This window comes from Carassius gibelio, chromosome A18 (genome assembly GCF_023724105.1).
Source record: "Carassius gibelio isolate Cgi1373 ecotype wild population from Czech Republic chromosome A18, carGib1.2-hapl.c, whole genome shotgun sequence".
NCBI lineage: Eukaryota > Metazoa > Chordata > Actinopteri > Cypriniformes > Cyprinidae > Carassius > Carassius gibelio.
This window is the reverse complement of record NC_068388.1, coordinates 28,063,669-28,077,567: the sequence shown is the minus strand read 5'-3', so window position 1 is coordinate 28,077,567 and position 13,899 is coordinate 28,063,669. Positions and strand designations below refer to the sequence as shown.

The following is a 13,899-nucleotide window of genomic DNA, read 5'->3' as shown; positions in this document are numbered from 1 at the left end:
AGCGCCACCTATGCACGTTCAGCGGTGTGCGCCTCGAGCTACATTTCACGTACATGTATGAAAATCGGTACACACATGTAACACACCAATACCTACAAAAAAGACTCTTGGAGCAAAATTCTAAAACCAACAGGAAGTCGGTTATTTGTAATATTATGAGCAAATTTTGTGTAATTTTGGTCATTTCCATACGTTGTATTTTAACGAACTCCTCCTAGAGATTTCTTCAAATCAACACCAAATTTGGTGTGCCTAATCTAAAGGCCTTTGCGATGTTAAATTGCGAAGATCTTGAGTTTTCGTTGAAGGGCGTGTCCGTGGCGGCCTGGCGAATTTCGATGATTCGCCATGAAAAATGAAGTTGCTATAACTCAGACATACAATGTCCAATCTGCCCCAAACTTCACATGTTTGATGAGACTCCTGTCCTGAACAGATTGACATGCCCATATTCAGTTTTAGTCATAGCGCCACCTATTGGAAACAGGAAGTGACATATTTTACGCTGCGACGAACTACTCCTAGAAATTTTATGACATCAATGTCTTTTTTGTGGTCAGTCTAATCTAAAGGCCTGTGCGATGTTCAGTTGTGAAGATCTTGAGTTTTCGTTATAAGGCTTGTTCATGGCACCGCGACGAAGTTCGATGTCTCGCCATGGGAATAAAAGATGTTATAACTCAGGCATAAAATGTCCGATCTTCCCCAAACTTCACATGTATGATAAGAGTCCTGACCTGAACAGATCTGCAGGCCAATATTCCACCGGGTGTGGCAGAATGGCTCGATAGCGCCACCTATACACATTCAACGGAGTGTGCCTCGAGCTATGTTTCACGTACATGTACAAAAATTGGTACACACATGTAACTCACCAACATCTACAAAAAAGTCTCTTGGTACGAAATCCGAATCCCAACAGGAAGTTGGTTATTTTGAATTGTCCCTGCAAAATTGGTGTTGTTTTTGCCATTTTCAGGGGTTGTACTTTAACGAACTCCTCCAAGAGATTTATTCAGATCAACACCAAACTTGGTCAGTGTAATCTTAAGCCCTTTGCCATGGTAAATTGCGAAGGAATTGAGGTTTCGTTATAGGGCGTGTCCATGGCGGCCTGACAAATTTCGATGATTCGCCATGAAAAATGATGGTGCTATAACTCACACATACAATGTCCAATCCGCCCCAAACTTCACATTTTTGATAAAACTCTTCACCTGAACAGATCTACATGCCAATATTCAGTTATAGTCATAGCGCCACCTATTGGCAACTGGAAGTGACATATTTTACACTGTGACAAACTACTCCTAGAAATTTTATGACATCAATGTCTTTTTTGTGGTCAGTCTAATCTAAAGACCTGTGTGATGTTAAGTTGTGAAGATCTTGAGTTTTTGTTAAAAGGCATGTCCATGTCGCCATGACGAAGTTTGATGTCTCGCCATGGGAATAAAAGATGTTATAACTCAGGCATAAAATGTCTGATCTTGCCCAAACTTCACATGTGTGATAAGGGTCCTGGCTTGAACACATCTGAAGGCCAATATTCCATTATAACGATAGCGCCACCTGCTGGCAACGGTAAGATTGGCACATATTTGGGATATACTTTGATATATTCCACTTATATTTAGGACATTAAATGCATATTTCTCAACGTTCACCTTTTTACTAAAGCCACACGATGGCGGTGAGCCCGGGTGTGAGGGCCCGTTCATCGCTGCTTGCAGCTTTAATTATTATTATTCTTCTTCTCCAAAATGAATCGCATTTTTGAGGGCCTAAACATGCTCGAAAAGTCATGAAACTTTGCACACACCTCAGAACTGGCGAAAATTTACGTCTGATATGGGTTTCAGAAGTGGGTGTGGCAAAATGGCTCAACAGCGCCACCTATACACGTTCAACGGTGTGCGCCTCGAGCTACGTTTCATGTACATGTATGAAAATCGGTATACACATGTAACTCTCCAATACCTACAAAAAAGTCTCTTGGAGCAAAATCCGAAACCCAACAGGAAGTCAGTTATTACTAATATTATGAGCAAATTTTGTGTCATTTTTGTCATTTCCATGCGTTGTATTTTAACGAACTCCTCCTAGAGATTCATTCAGATCAACACCAAATTTGGTATGCCTAATCTGAAGGCTTTTGCGATCTTAAATTGCGAAGCTTTTGAGTTTTCGTTAATGGGCGTGTCCGTGGCGGCCTGGCAAATTTCGATGATTCGCAATGAAACAGGAAGTTGCTATAACTCAGACATACAATGACCAATCTGCCCCAAACTTCACATGTTTGATGAGACTCCTGACCTGAACAGATTGACATGCCCATATTCAGTTATAGTCATAGCGCCACCTATTGGCAACAGGAAATGACATATTTTACACTGCGATGAACTACTCCTAGAAATTTTATGACATCAATGTATTTTTTGTGGTCAGTCTAATCTAAAGGCCTGTGCGATGTTAAGTTGTGAAGATCTTGAGTTTTCGTTAAAAGGCGTGTCCATGGCGCCGTCACGAAGTTCGATGTCTCACCATGGGAATAAAATATGTTATAACTCAGGCATAAAATGTCCGATCTTCCCCAAACTGCACATGTGTGATAAGAGTCCTGGCTTGAACACATCTGAAGGCCAAAATTCCATCAGGTGTGGCAAAATGGCTCGATAGCGCCACCTATACACTTTCAACAGAGTGCGCCTCGAGCTATGTTTCACGTACATGTACAAAAACCGGTATACACATGTAACAAACCAATACCTACAAAAAAGTCTCTTGGTACGAAATCCGAATCCCAACAGGAAGTCGGTTATTTAGAATTTTCTCTGCAAAATTGGCATAGTTTTTGCCATTTTCAGGGGTTGTACTTTAAGGAACTCCTCCTAGAGATTTATTCAGATAAACACCAAACTTGGTCAGTGTAATCTTAAGCTCTTTGCGATGTTTAATTGCGAAGATCTTGAGGTTTCGTTAAAGGGCGTGTCCATGGCGGCCTGACAAATTTCGATGTTTCGCCATGAAAAAGGAAGCTGCTGTAACTCAGACATACAATGTCCAATCTGCCTCAATCTTCACATGTTAGATAAGACTTCTGCCCTTAACAGATCTACATGCCCATATTCAGTCATAGTCATAGCGCCACCTGCTGGCAACAGGAAGTGTCAATGTTTTACACTGCAAATAACTACTCCAAGAAATTTTATGACATCCACATTTTATTTTGGTCAGTCTAATCTAAAGCTCTTTGCAATGTTAAATTGTGGAGATCTACTATCTACTATCTACTTGTTCACATATCTACTAAAGCCACTTACTGCCGGTGAGCCCGGGTGCGAGGGCCCGTTCATCGCTGCTTGCAGCTTTAATTCTTCTCCTTCTTCTTCTTCTTCTTCTTCTTCTTCTCCCGAATGAATCGCATTTTTGAGGGCTTTAACATGCTCAAAAAGTCATGAAACTTTGCACACGCGTCAAACCTGGTGAAAATTTTCGTCTGATATAGGATTCAGAAGAGGGTGTGGCAAAATGGCTCGACAGCGCCACCTATACTAAGAAAATCAACAGCCTTCCAGCTATGTTTCACGTACATGCACGAAAATTGGCACACATATGTAACACACCAATACCTACAAAAAAGACTCTTGGACCAAAATTCTAAACCCAACAGGAAGTCGGTTATTTTTAATATTATGAGCAAATTTTTTGTAATTTTGGTAATTTCCATGAGTTGTATTTTAACGAACTCCTCCTAGAGACTTATTCAGATCAACACCAAATTTGGTATGCCTAATCTAAAGTCCTTTGTGATGTTAAATTGCGAAGATCTTGAGTTTTCGTTGAAGGGCGTGTCCGTGGCGGCCTGGCGAATTTCGATGATTCGCCATGAAAAATGAAGTTGCTATAACTCACACATACAATGTCCAATCTGCCTCAAACTTCACATGTTGGATGAAACTCTGAACCTGAACAGATTGACATGCCCATATTCAGTTATTCAGTAACTCAGGCATAATTTGTTCAATCTTCCCCAAACTTCACATGTTCGATAAGAGTCCTGCCCTGAACACATCTGAAGGCCAATAGTCCATTATAATTAGAGCACCACCTGCTGGCAACACAAAGATTGGCACAAATATGGAGTAAACTTTGATATATTCCACTATTATTTATGAGTTTAAATGCATGTTTCTCACCGTTCACCTATTTACTAAAGCCACTCGCTGCCAGTGAGCCCGTGTGCGAGGGCCCGTTCATCGCTGCTTGCAGCTTTAATTATTATTATTACGGTGCCAAATGAATCGCCTTTTTGAAGGCCTAAACATACTCAAAAAGTCAGGAAAATTTGCACACACCTCCGAACTGGCGAAAATTTACGTCTGATATGGGTTTCAGAAGTGGGCGTGGCAAAATGGCTCGATAGCGCCACCTATACACGTTCAGCGGTGTGCGCCTCGAGCTACGAGGCGCACACCGCCTCGCAGCTTTACGTTTCACGCACATGTATGAAAATCGGTACACACATGTAACACACCAAGACCTACAAAAAAGTCTCTTGGTACGAAATCCGAATCCCAACAGGAAGTCGGTTATTTAGAATTTTCTCTGCAAAATTGGCATAGTTTTTGCCATTTTCAGGGGTTGTACTTTAACGAACTCCTCCTAGAGATTTATTCAGATAAACACCAAACTTGGTCAGTGTAATCTTAAGCTCTTTGCGATGTTTAATTGCGAAGATCTTGAGGTTTCGTTAAAGGGCGTGTCCATGGCGGCCTGACAAATTTCGATGTTTCGCCATGAAAAAGGAAGCTGCTGTAACTCAGACATACAATGTCCAATCTGCCTCAATCTTCACATGTTAGATAAGACTTCTGCCCTTAACAGATCTACATGCCCATATTCAGTCATAGTCATAGCGCCACCTGCTGGCAACAGGAAGTGTCAATGTTTTACACTGCAAATAACTACTCCAAGAAATGTTATGACATCCACATTTTATTTTGGTCAGTCTAATCTAAAGCTCTTTGCAATGTTAAATTGTGGAGATCTACTATCTACTATCTACTTGTTCACATATCTACTAAAGCCACTTACTGCCGGTGAGCCCGGGTGCGAGGGCCCGTTCATCGCTGCTTGCAGCTTTAATTCTTCTTCTTCTTCTTCTTCTTCTTCTTCTTCTTCTTCTTCTTCTTCTCCCGAATGAATCGCATTTTTGAGGGCTTTAACATGCTCAAAAAGTCATGAAACTTTGCACACGCGTCAAACCTGGTGAAAATTTTCGTCTGATATAGGATTCAGAAGAGGGTGTGGCAAAATGGCTCGACAGCGCCACCTATACTAAGAAAATCAACAGCCTTCCAGCTATGTTTCACGTACATGCACGAAAATTGGCACACATATGTAACACACCAATACCTACAAAAAAGACTCTTGGACCAAAATTCTAAACCCAACAGGAAGTCGGTTATTTTTAATATTATGAGCAAATTTTTTGTAATTTTGGTAATTTCCATGAGTTGTATTTTAACGAACTCCTCCTAGAGACTTATTCAGATCAACACCAAATTTGGTATGCCTAATCTAAAGTCCTTTGTGATGTTAAATTGCGAAGATCTTGAGTTTTCGTTGAAGGACGTGTCCGTGGCGGCCTGGCGAATTTCGATGATTCGCCATGAAAAATGAAGTTGCTATAACTCACACATACAATGTCCAATCTGCCTCAAACTTCACATGTTTGATGAAACTCTGAACCTGAACAGATTGACATGCCCATATTCAGTTATTCAGTAACTCAGGCATAATTTGTTCAATCTTCCCCAAACTTCACATGTTCGATAAGAGTCCTGCCCTGAACACATCTGAAGGCCAATAGTCCATTATAATTAGAGCACCACCTGCTGGCAACACAAAGATTGGCACAAATATGGAGTAAACTTTGATATATTCCACTTATATTTATGAGTTTTAAATGCATGTTTCTCACCGTTCACCTATTTACTAAAGCCACTCGCTGCCAGTGAGCCCGTGTGCGAGGGCCCGTTCATCGCTGCTTGCAGCTTTAATTATTATTATTACGGTGCCAAATGAATCGCCTTTTTGAAGGCCTAAACATACTCAAAAAGTCAGGAAAATTTGCACACACCTCCGAACTGGCGAAAATTTACGTCTGATATGGGTTTCAGAAGTGGGCGTGGCAAAATGGCTCGATAGCGCCACCTATACACGTTCAGCGGTGTGCGCCTCGAGCTACGAGGCGCACACCGCCTCGCAGCTTTACGTTTCACGCACATGTATGAAAATCGGTACACACATGTAACACACCAAGACCTACAAAAAAGTCTCTTGGTACGAAATCCGAATCCCAACAGGAAGTCGGTTATTTAGAATTTTCTCTGCAAAATTGGCATAGTTTTTGCCATTTTCAGGGGTTGTACTTTAACGAACTCCTCCTAGAGATTTATTCAGATAAACACCAAACTTGGTCAGTGTAATCTTAAGCTCTTTGCGATGTTTAATTGCGAAGATCTTGAGGTTTCGTTAAAGGGCGTGTCCATGGCGGCCTGACAAATTTCGATGTTTCGCCATGAAAAAGGAAGCTGCTGTAACTCAGACATACAATGTCCAATCTGCCTCAATCTTCACATGTTAGATAAGACTTCTGCCCTTAACAGATCTACATGCCCATATTCAGTCATAGTCATAGCGCCACCTGCTGGCAACAGGAAGTGTCAATGTTTTACACTGCAAATAACTACTCCAAGAAATTTTATGACATCCACATTTTATTTTGGTCAGTCTAATCTAAAGCTCTTTGCAATGTTAAATTGTGGAGATCTACTATCTACTATCTACTTGTTCACATATCTACTAAAGCCACTTACTGCCGGTGAGCCCGGGTGCGAGGGCCCGTTCATCGCTGCTTGCAGCTTTAATTCTTCTTCTTCTTCTTCTTCTTCTTCTTCTCCCAAATGAATCGCATTTTTGAGGGCTTTAACATGCTCAAAAAGTCATGAAACTTTGCACACGCGTCAAACCTGGTGAAAATTTTCGTCTGATATAGGATTCAGAAGAGGGTGTGGCAAAATGGCTCGACAGCGCCACCTATACTAAGAAAATCAACCGCCTTCCAGCTATGTTTCACGTACATGCACGAAAATTGGCACACATATGTAACACACCAATACCTACAAAAAAGACTCTTGGACCAAAATTCTAAACCCAACAGGAAGTCGGTTATTTTTAATATTATGAGCAAATTTTTTGTAATTTTGGTAATTTCCATGAGTTGTATTTTAACGAACTCCTCCTAGAGACCTATTCAGATCAACACCAAATTTGGTATGCCTAATCTAAAGTCCTTTGTGATGTTAAATTGCGAAGATCTTGAGTTTTCGTTGAAGGGCGTGTCCGTGGCGGCCTGGCGAATTTCGATGATTCGCCATGAAAAATGAAGTTGCTATAACTCACACATACAATGTCCAATCTGCCTCAAACTTCACATGTTTGATGAAACTCTGAACCTGAACAGATTGACATGCCCATATTCAGTTATTCAGTAACTCAGGCATAATTTGTTCAATCTTCCCCAAACTTCACATGTTCGATAAGAGTCCTGCCCTGAACACATCTGAAGGCCAATAGTCCATTATAATTAGAGCACCACCTGCTGGCAACACAAAGATTGGCACAAATATGGAGTAAACTTTGATATATTCCACTTATATTTATGAGTTTAAATGCATGTTTCTCACCGTTCACCTATTTACTAAAGCCACTCGCTGCCAGTGAGCCCGTGTGCGAGGGCCCGTTCATCGCTGCTTGCAGCTTTAATTATTATTATTACGGTGCCAAATGAATCGCCTTTTTGAAGGCCTAAACATACTCAAAAAGTCAGGAAAATTTGCACACACCTCCGAACTGGCGAAAATTTACGTCTGATATGGGTTTCAGAAGTGGGCGTGGCAAAATGGCTCGATAGCGCCACCTATACACGTTCAGCGGTGTGCGCCTCGAGCTACGAGGCGCACACCGCCTCGCAGCTTTACGTTTCACGCACATGTATGAAAATCGGTACACACATGTAACACACCAAGACCTACAAAAAAGAATCTTGGAGCAAAATTCTAAACCCAACAGGAAGTCAGATATTTTTTATTTTATGAGCAAATTTTTTGTCATTTTTGCCATTTCCATGCGATGTATTTTAACAAACTCCTCCTAGAGATTAATTCAGATCAACACCAAATATGGTATGCCTAATCTAAAGGCCTTTACGATGTTAAATTGCGAAGATCTTGAGTTTTCGTTCAAGTTCGTGTCCGTGGCGGCCTGGCGAATTTCGATGATTCGCCATGAAAAATGAAGTTGCTATAACTCAGACATACAATGTCCAATCTGCCCCAAACTTCACATGTTTGATGAGACTCCCAAACTGAACAGATTGACATGCCCATATTCAGTTATAGTCATAGCGCCACCTATTGGCAACAGGAAGTGACATATTTTACACTGCGACAAACTACATCTGAAGGCCAATATTCCATCGGGTGTGGCAAAATGGCTCGATAGCGCCACCTATTCACTTTCAACAAAGTGCGCTTCGAGCTATGTTTCACTTACATGTACAAAAATAGGTACGCACATGTAACACACAAATACCTACAAAAAAGTATCTTGGTACGAAATCCGAATCCCAACAGGAAGTCGGTTATTTAGAATTTTCTCTGCAAAATTGGCATTGTTTTTGCCATTTTCAGGGGTTGCACTTTAACGAACTCCTCCTAGAGGTTTATTCAAAACAACACCAAACGTGGTCAGTTAAATCTAAAGGCCTTTGCGATGTTAAATTGCGAGGATCTTGAGGTTTCGTTAAAGGGCGTGTCCATGGCGGCCTGACAAATTGCGATGTTTCGCCATGAAAAAGGAAGTTGCTGTAACTCAGACATACAATGTCCAATCTTCCCCAAACTTCACAGGTTAGATACGATTTCTGCCCTTAACAGATCTACATGCCCATATTCAGTTATAGTCATAGCGCCACCTGCTGGCAACAGGAAGTGACATGTTTCACGCTGCGACAAACTACTCCTAGAATTTTTTTGAAATTAATGTATTTTTTGTAGTCAGTCTAATCTAAAGGCCTGTGCAATGTTAACTTGTGGAGACCTTGAGTTTTTGTTAAAGGGCGTGTCCATAGCGTCATGACAAATTTTGATGTCTCGCCACAGCAAGAGAAGTTGTTGTAACTCAGGCATAATTTGTTCGATCTTCCCCAAACTTCACATGTTCGATAAGAGTCCTGCCCTGAACACATCTGAAAGCCAATATTCTATTATAATGAGAGCACCACCTGCTGGCAACAGGAAGATTGGCACATATATGGAGTAAGCTTTTATATATTCCACTTATATTTATGAGATTAAATGAATATTTCTCACCGTTCACCTATTTACTAAAGCCACTCGCTGCCGTTGATACCGGGTGCAAGGGCCCGTTCATCGCTGCTTGCAGCTTTAATTTTTTTAATTTTTTATTAAACCTTCCGGGGGTTTTTAGGGGCCTTAACATGCTCAAAAACTCTTGAAAATTGGCACACACATTGGAATCTGCAGCCATCAGGACGCTGCAGAGGCTGGGACCCGGGCGTGGCACAGGGACTCTACAGCGCCCCCTGGAACACCTTCAGAAATCTTGAACCATAGCTCACACACACTTGCATGTATTTATATGAAACTCGGTACACTTATAGATCTCATTGAGCCGAACAACTTTCACACTTTATGTCATAGGCTCCGCCCAACAGGAAGTCAGCTATTCAGGGCTGTTTAAAAAAAGCATGCTCTGGAATTTGAAATACTCCTCTGAGGTTTTCAACCCATTCGCCACGAAATTCGATGATCATGATCTCAAGACATTGGGGATGAAAAATTGCGAGGGGATTTTTGATATCTCGAACGGTTTGCCCATGGCGAGGCATGGAAATTATGGCGAGAAATGAGAAACAGGAAATGTCTAATTACATCCACATACATTTCCTGAATTAGATCAGACTTCATTGGTTTGTTCGTTGTATGATACCGATCGTATATATGTGACTATTAAGAGTCAACGTTATAGCGCCACCAACTGGCAGCAAGAAGTGAGTCATTTTCAAATTGTTTTGAATTCAGCATCTTATTTTTACTCGATTTACTTAAAACTTCATCAGAATAATGACAAAACACGGCCGATGTAAATCTGTTGTGGGGATATTGATATCTAATATGGCGTTGCCATGGCAATGTGTCACACTTGAATGTTCTGTTATGGTGAGTTTGAGGCAGACAACAACCTCAGATTTACATGAAACTCAGAACACATATCGGTATTATTGATAGCTAGACAATGGCAAAAGCTTTTAAAAGGGCGTGAAGGAGGCACGCTATAGCGCCACCTTTTGTCAAAAGTGGGGGGGTTAGTTTTAGCTACAGACACCAAACTTGGTACATGAATTGTTCTTATCCAGACGGACTACTTTCTAATTCACAGTCATCAGCTACGACCAACAGGAAGTCGGCTATTTTGATTTGAATGTGTATTTTTGAGATTTTACAGTTGTGAATTAATGCATACTCCTGACAGGGGAAGTACACTATACACACCAAACTTTGTCTACATGAAGAAAAAACATTGAGGAGCTGAAATTGCGAAAGGATTTTGGTTAGCTTGAACGGTTTTGTCATGGTGATTTTTTGAAATGACAGTAAAAAGGGAAACATTAATTGTCTTGTATGTTTAAATTGCAGCTTCCAAACACTTCATAGCATTTTTTCATACAGAGATCAAATCATTCTGAGTAAATATGCATAGTTTCACGACTTTACAACACTGTATGGATAACAGAAAATTAAAAAACTGTCAGACTTCTCAACTGACATGATCTCACTCTGGCCACTCTGTCTGTGTGAGGGAAGGGAGGGGGATAGGGAGAGGGCAACACAGTCTCACTCCCTACTCGTCAAATGTCTGACGCATGGTCAAGTGATCCTGCGTCACTTTTTTGACGCACTGGGTATACCTTTGGCGTTATTTTTCAACGTGCAGGTTAGTCCGATAGACTTCTATAGAACTCAGCAGCGTTTAAATTTGACGTCTTGGTTCAGCACACCGCAACGACACTGAATAAATAAAAATAAGTAATAGGCTACAAAAAAATTATATATGACAGAGATCGTTTTTTATCTGGCCCTCCAAATTGTTTTTGAGGTTTAAATATTCTCGCAATCTGATATCAAAGTGATCTCTGTGCCAAAGCTTAGCGCGTTCATCAGTGGTGAGTTTAACAACACTCAACTGCAGGTAAAACAGCATTCAGCGGTGAGTTTGACCAAAGCAACACTCAACTGCAGGGAAAACGGCATAAAAAGGTGAGTTTAACAACGCTCCAAGGCACGTGCAAGTAAGCAGTTTAACCGTTTTCTTACAACCCATTCTCGCTTATCGCTTATTCATAGTTCATCATCTCTATGAAATCACGTTCAAGAAGTCTCATTCAGCACACATCGCGATACTTGCCATTAGTTTCCATGTGCCACAGGGTCGGTGAGTAGATATAATTACGCTCTTTTAATGCCTGTTATAAAATGTATTCTGTCTTTATTAATCAGATTAGCGCCATATTGTTTACTCGCTGTATTATATCAGTCATCTGAGGCTGTCTTTGAGTTTCATTGTGTTTAACTAAATGAACACACCTGCTAACTAGTGTGATTAAACCCTGTCGGTCACGTGACGTGCCATAGACTTTCAATATATTCATTTCATGTCAAAGATGTAAATTTGTAGTAAAATCATGGTAACCACGGCACGTACAATAGCAACAAATTAAATTTGAAGTTAAAACCCAGGAACGGGACATTTACCATGTTTTTACCTCAGTAACTGTAGTTCTACTATGGTATATTAATAACCAATACAACAATACAACAGTACAACAGTAATTGTCGTTTTTGATGTGCTTTTATATTACAGATATCACACATTTACTGTACCATGCTTTTGATACATTTTTATGTAAATCCAAAAAAAAGTAAATAAATAAAAGGACACATTTTTCCCTTCCTGCAGTTAATTCATATCAGTTTATATTTTAAATATTTTGCTCACAAAACATTATTAAAATTCTGTTTATAATTCTATTTTATTCTACCCCTCCCCCTTTCTTATTTTTATTATTATGTATTTTTTTAGCTGAAAAGATGTAAAGGAAGCAGTCATCCCTGTGGTGTTTGTGGAGAGGTATTTTTTCAGAAATGGAGAAGACAGAAAGCTGCGGAGGCAGGCATTTGCAGCAGTAAGTCTGTGTTGGTTTTACCTTTTTATCAAACTGCTGTTATAAATTGCACAGCATTTGTTGTTTCTTAAACTTTTGCACTGTCCAAATACCCACACTTGCCATCTTTGCACTTGACCAATCGATTATTTATTTGACGTATTTCCTATGTTTAGGCCAAGTGTTCGAGTGAGCATGGTGACCACAAGTGTGTGTCGAACTTTTCATGACCTGATGACAGTGGTTCCCAATCCTGATCCTGGAGAACCCCAGCACTGCACGGTTTTGGTGTCTCTCTTATCTGACAAACACACTTTTGAGGTCTTGGAGTCTTCACTGATGAGCTGATGAGTTGAATCAGGTGTGTTTGATCAGGGAGACATCTTAAATGTGCAGTGTTGGGCTTCTCCAGGACCAGGATTGGGAGCCACTGCCTTATGGGACACACTTAAGTGTTTACAGAGATTTTTAGTTTTTTTTTTTTTTTTTTTTTTTATTATTATTCAACTTTGCATTTTAAAATAAATTCTAATTCTCTTTTCATTAGTCCCTATTACAGAGGGCAATTTAATTTTTGGGGCTTCTAATTAAGTGAAAAAAAAAGCAGTTGCAAATGATGTACAAAATAAATATACTTTTCTGTACACCAAGAAAACATGCAACACTTTGTTTTACTACCAAATTATTCTCAGTATCTAATTATTATTATTATTATTATTATTATTAATAATAATATTTCACATACATTGGAAAGGTTTCCGTGAGCAGATCAGTTACACTACTGATAACATTCCTTTAAGCATGTAATATTTTTTTTTAATAATTCATATGAATATAGCTTGCTATTATTGACTAGCTTTTAATAATAGATGCATTTAATATATAATTATACAGCATCTTTACAGAGGCTGCTTTTATGGTCTAAAAGTAGCATGTAATAATATTTCCTTCCTTTCTGTCTTTCAGGATTGTTTGCAGAAAATGATGTTCTTCTCGATCATGCACAAGGACTCACCTCTTTAACTCTTTATCTTCCCAACACACACAGAAATGCTCCCTTTATCAGTGTTTAGACTTTGCAGTGCAATTTTGTTTTAGTTCTAAGCTTATAATGAATACATTGTGACCTTCCAGCAACCCATATATTGTATACAGAACCAGTGATCAGAACAATGGTTGAAAATAGTATTTTTATATTGATAAAGCATTGTGTTCTCTTTTTCAAGCTTCATACAGTAAACTTTACTTCTGGTGCTTTTATCATAAAAAAACAAACATCAGTTCTCATCAGGAGTTTTCGTAAAGGACGTATTCATGCACAGCCATCCCCTAGTTCCAGTCATGAAGTGAATGATGTTATTGTCAGTTTTATTTCTGCATTTTTATGTAGCAGGTGTTTGTTTTCCTGAGCGTTATCTTTCTTCCATTGTTCGGACAATCAGTGTTTATTTGATGCTGTGCTGATGGAGGTTTATAGATGATATTGCACACTTGACATGCATGTCTTCATGGTTTTTATTTTCTGAGTTTGAAACAGTGTGTTGTATCACTTTTTGGTCAAATAAATTCTCCAGTGTTCTCTGAAA

General features: G+C 39.8%; 1 long non-coding RNA gene across 1 annotated transcript; it reads left to right on the top strand.

Moving 5' to 3' along the window:
- Window positions 1–11,733: 11,733 nt before the first annotated feature.
- On the top strand, window positions 11,734–13,899 carry LOC127934080 (uncharacterized). The gene is made up of 2 exons (XR_008147707.1): window positions 11,734–12,334; window positions 13,280–13,899. It is a non-coding gene; the product is annotated as an uncharacterized LOC127934080 (long non-coding RNA).